The following is a 6,000-nucleotide window of genomic DNA, read 5'->3' on the forward strand; positions in this document are numbered from 1 at the left end:
AGATTGACTCCCCTTCCAAGGGGAGGCATTCTTGCTTTGCCGTGAGCCATAGAGAATATGTTTCTTTTTCTTGCTCTCTTGCTGTTGGGACTTTTGTCTCCCTGGCAGCAATTTTGTTTGCAGCGAAGCCAGACTTGGAGCTTTTGGTAGAAAATCTGCAGCAGGCTTAGAAAAAAAAAAGGAAGGAAAGAGAAATATATAGGAAAAGAGGCCAAACCATATAACGTGGGTCGGCTGATAATTAGTCACTGACAAGTGTATTATTTCCTGTATTTTTATACCTGTTATATGTAGGTTTTGTTATGGAAAGTTAATTAAAGAGAGTACGTATTATTACTTTACTTTCCTTATTTTCAGCTATTCTGCGCTCTTGGAAGGATTTCAATTGAAAATCGACTTTTCGAATGAATTTTAGTGCAAGGCCAATTGTAAAAGAAAGCTAAGACATTGAAGATCATTGTATCAAGTTTCATAATTTTCTACCAATCCAAATGCTCCAGACCTGCAAGTCAAGACAGCCTAAGTTGAAATCCTGTCAGAACTGCACTGCTGTGGAAGATTAAAGATTTGAATATCTTTCTGATTTTTCCTAGTGGCGTGTAATATATGCTTGGAAAGCTTAGAGATAAAGCTACGTTTCTCATATTTTTCCAGAATTTTCTAGGAAGTGGAACTACCCCAAAAAGTGCGTGCAAATTGAATGATGTGTTTCCAAGTCAAAGAAGGATTCTTTCCTAGTTTGTTTCCTTAATTGTTTGAGATTTTATTTTGCTTTAGGAGAGTTTTTCTAGACCTTTTTGAAGTATGGTTTAGTTGTTTTATACTATATAAGGTCACCCTAGGATCCTTTCATACCATCATCTTTTCCATCATCTTCCCATACACAACTTTCATACACCCACAAATATATCAGAGAGAGAGCCAAGAATTCGTTGTGTTGCTGTGGAGAATCCAGAGATCAAATCCATCAGCCAAATCGGTTTTTTGACAATAATTCTCTTATTTATCTTTTCTTTTGTCATGAACTAATTTTCCTTGCTAGGGCTACGATGTAGCCTAACCATGAATACTTAATTTTTATAGTTATATTAATTTTTTATTACTATTCCATGTTGAGTATTTGTTATTGTTCTTAATGCTTTGAATATCTGGCCAATATTTAATTGATTTGATGATCCAAGTGGAGACCGAGAGGAGATGTTTGGTGTTTGCTTCTTAAAACAGATACCATGTCTTGAATGAGTGCCCGAGAGGGACTAACATGACTCATTTAGTTTTCTTGCAGGTTCTCATAGAACTTAATGGGTTCTTGATTTTCTAAATCCGTTGCTCGAGAGAGAATGGGTTGTTAATTAAGAATACTTTTGGTTGAGCCCGAGAGGGGATATCAAATGAATTAGGAGAAACCAACTGTCAACATGGGTAGTAATTAGGGTTAATTGGCTATAAGAATTAAGTGGAATTCGTTATGGTGAAATCGGATGCTCAATTTCTCATCAACTTGATTTTCTATCATTAATTAAATTGCTATTTTTCATAATTATTTTAGGTTACTTAAATCAATTAATCTTCTTAATCAATTGTTCAAATAAACTTTTGAATTAATCATAATTAGTAATTAATAGGAAATTACAGTCTTCGTGGTAACGTCACTCTACTTATTTCTATATTACTTGAACGAATTTTGTGCTTGCAATAATTCCACAACAGTCACCATATAATAAATATGAGGTAGAGAATTTTAAACGTTTGGACCAGGGACGGAGCCATGAAAAGAATTCGATGGGGGTATCTCATTAAAGTTTCACAATGATCAACTTCATGCTTGTGATAAGTGGCAGCTAATAAAATTTCAGTAATGGGTGAAACCAAAATTTTTTGCAGGTGCCGTTTCTAGTCACATCAAGTCATTCAAAAGTGGAAACAATGGCCAGAGACACCACACCAAGTCAGGCAAAAATAGAAAGAAAAAAAAAATAGCCAGAGACACCGCACCAAAGTCAGGAAAAAATGGGAAAAAAAATGAAGGTCTATGTTCAGTTGATATGAAGAACATGGAAAACAAATGGAAATAAAAATAGAAAGGAAGAAAAAGAGGAGTGTACATTTTCAATGGTTCTTGAGAGGAGAGAAAGAGCTGAGAAAAAAAATAAGAAAAAAAAACCAAGAAAAAGGGATGACATAGACTGCGCTTGCTCCTTGCTCCTTGCTGATCAGTCAATTGGATACCTGCTTGAAGCTATTCTTTCTCTTTACTGCCCTGCCCGGAAGATCCGTGATTTTGATGTCTAGAAGAGAAGAAAAATGGGTTTTGTCATCAAAATAGGAGAAAAGGGACTGGACACAGTTTTTTGGAATTTACAAAGGGCATGAATGACAAAACTCTAGGTTATTTTATAACTTCTACGCTGAAGACCTCTCTTTTTTATGTATATATGAAAACAATGGGAAGTCAGTGTAGGCCATGGCCTATTGTGGGCACAAGGTGAAATTGATTCATCTCTTTTAAAAGCAAAAATCTAAACCAATCAAAGAGATGAGTGGGGGCGTCCGCACACAATGAACCTATGCTGGCTCCGTCCTAGGTTTGGACCATATATTAGATATTGGGATCATATATAAAGCACCGGTATATATTAGACTAGAACGTTGTATATCATCTAAATTCGATCATTTTCCTTGCAGTTAGGTATCGAGATGACCTGACAGTGAGGTATTAAATTAGGATGCTATATTATACAAGGGTCGCCCCAACTTTCTCCAAACACAGTGAGGATTTATTAGGGATTGTCGGCACTGTGCGCAATTTGAATCCCTCTGGTGTACACGTTAGAGATAACTGAGAGCACTCCTCATATAGTATAACATCATTTTCATGCAGTTGAACGCATATATTGTGATGGCACTGATTGAAGTAAGACATTATTAACTTAGGACGCGCATTATATAATGGCCAACTTTCTGCAGACTGATGTCATGCAACGAACGATCAACCTTCTTGTAATAAAATGGGGCTTTTAAGCACGGTTTTCGATAAGTCCTGTGTAGAGTTCTGGGGGAGGAAATGGAATATACAAGACATATGCGTAGTGGTCGTGTTTTTGGCTTTGCATTGCCTTTGTTTATTTGCACCCCTTCATTTCAACTGGCGTGCATTTTGGGTGGCTATGGCTCTCTCTCTTTTGACTGGTTTAGGAGAGACTCTCTCTTACCACAGAAATCTTGCCCACAGGAGTTTCACTCTTCCAAAATGGCTCGAGTACTCCTTTGCCTACTGTGGGGTTTTGTCACTTCAGGTATATAATAGGTACATACATGAAATTATTCTTATACATCGATAAATAAAAAATAAATAAAAGAAAGGTGTGACTGGAAAAGGATTTCTTGTGATGAAGAACGTTTCTCACCTTTTTTTTTTTTTTTTTTCACTGTATTAGCTATAGCTGTTACTTAGTAGAAAGATAAAAATATGTTTGTGCGTGCGTGTTTGGGTTTGCAGGGTAGTCCGATTGAATGGGTGAGTACACACCGGTTCCACCATCAGTTTACTGATACAGAGAAAGACCCTCACAGCCCCATCAAGGGTTTTTGGCATAGTCACATGGGTTGGATCTTTGATAGCAGTTGTCGGTTTGGACAAGTAGAAAACAAATCTCTCTCTCTCTCTCTCTCTCTCTCTCTCTCTCTCTCTCTCTCTCTCTCTCTCTCATACATACTTCGTCATTTTTATATAAATGAGAAATTTGCAGTATGGGGGGGCCTAAAGAACGTTGAAGATTTGAAGAAGCAGCTCTTCTATAGGTTTCTTCGTCATACTAACCTTCTACATTCAGTTCTTCTTGGAGGTTTACTATATGCTGCGGGTGGATTTTCCTTCTTGGTTTGGGGAATGGTGAGATTGGTTACTTACTGGTTAATTTCCATTAAATTTAAATGAGAACATATGGTCTTTAAAAATTTATATCCAAAAGTAAGTAAAGTGGAAACTGTATATACCATCCATGTGGTTCACGTAAGTCGATTTGCTTTTTGTACATTCATATTTCGTGGTACGTGCTTGCAATAGAGTCTAAAAACTACTCGCAAATTCTTCTCACAAATTTATCATTATATAACCTCTTTCTTTATATAATGGTCCTGGACGTGCATCTTTGACTCCTCGTTTATATACATACAATTTTTAATTAAACAACCTATGCTAATTAATGAGTCAATAAATACATTATGGGATGAGGAAGTATATATGAAAGTTCAAACTGTGGAATTTAAAACCTTGTGATGGCATATGTGTACTTAGTCAAGTTAATTAGAGTCGATGTGCTCCCCACTCTTTACCCGAGTTCAAATCCTCCTCCTCGTAGTTTAAATTAGATTAAAGTAAAAAAAATTCACATATAGCATAAAACCCACTTAAAAAGACACAAATACCCTCAAAATTAAAACTCACATAAACCTAAAAAATTTCTAAGTAAAATCGATTGCTTGAATCTCCACACGAAATTCCTTCCCTTCTTCTTTAACTAACTTCTCAAATTGTTTCACTGCAATGAGTTTTTTTTCCCTATGTTTAAACTCCTTTTGTAAACTCTCCCAACGGCACTTTCCCAATTCTTGTTTGTGGTAGTAATGACCATGGTAATTGGACTCTTGAGGATATTTATTAGATTGGTGTTGCTCTGAGTGTTGTTTATAGTGTTACTTGTTATGATGCCGACCTTGAAGACAGCCGTGATGGACTCCTTGAGATCCCTTCGGACATGTCTGAGTGGTAAGTTTTGTTTGGCACAAATATTACTCACACCATAGAAAACAGCAGCCCCGCCATTGCAGTCTTTCAAACAAGACCTTTATATCCACACAAATTAGCCAAAAACCTGCTTGATCAAACATAAGCAATTAATACACAACAAAAATATATTAATTTTGAGATGTTCAAACAAAACTTGTAAAGTCTAGTAAGAGATGATCACCTTCAAAAGATTAAATTTCTTTTTACTTTTAGGTTTATATGAGTTTTAATTTTGAGGATATTTGTGTCTTTTTAAGTGGATTTTCCGCTACATCTGAAAGTTTTTATACAAACTGATATTTGTGAAAATAATTGTCAAATTTTAACTATTTTTTATAAAGACTCGGTGGTGGGGGTGCCGAAGGTGGTTTTGTTTTTGGCTATATGTGGTTTTTTATATATTAAAATCATATTGTTTTGAGATTTTTAAGAAACAAAATTTAGGAGAATTTGGACATAAAATTTACGACCTTTTCATATTCTAAATTTCTTTCATGCTGAATTTAAAACTTCTTCATTTATCAACCCAATTAATAAATAAATTATAATATATCATTCCTTTAAACACGAATTTTTTCTAAATACCATGTTTAACTTCTCCATCCAAATATGTTCTAAATCTAAATTCCTTATAATTTCAGGGGTTGAGGATGGTACTTATTTTCCACGGCACTTTTCTAGTTAATTCAGCGGGCCACATGTGGGGAAAGAAACCATGAAACACGGGTGATACGTCTAGGAACAATTGGTATATTGTATTATTTATTTCCCACTCTGCCATATTTCATCTTGCTAGATGTAAAATTGGGATATTAATATATTTTATGCATAATCTTTAATAATTTAGGTGGGTGACACTGTTAACGTTTGGAGAAGGGTGGCATAATAACCACCACGCTTTTGAATACTCAGCTCGACAAGGGCTAGAATGGTGGCAATTTGATTTTACTTGGTACATAATAAAATTTCTTCAAGCTATTGGATTGGCAACAGATGTGAAGGTCCCAACTCAAATTCAAAAGCAACGAAAAGCTTCAAAGAGTAGAATCTTGGCTATTCAAAAGCTTCAAGCTATTGGTTTTCGGGCTAAACTTCAAACCGTTCGTTCTCCTTCAATTCTCCTCCAAATCTTTCGAGTAAGGTATGGATTCTCACCTATTTTTCATGCTCTAGCTGATGGTTAGATAGGTTTTCATCAATTTTAGCCGTAG

At 35.5% G+C, this 6,000-nt stretch overlaps 1 pseudogene; it reads left to right on the forward strand.

Annotated features, from left to right (window-relative positions):
• LOC18780892 lies at positions 3,168–6,000 on the forward strand (annotated as a pseudogene).

This window comes from Prunus persica, chromosome G4 (assembly GCF_000346465.2).
Source record: "Prunus persica cultivar Lovell chromosome G4, Prunus_persica_NCBIv2, whole genome shotgun sequence".
Taxonomy (NCBI): domain Eukaryota; kingdom Viridiplantae; phylum Streptophyta; class Magnoliopsida; order Rosales; family Rosaceae; genus Prunus; species Prunus persica.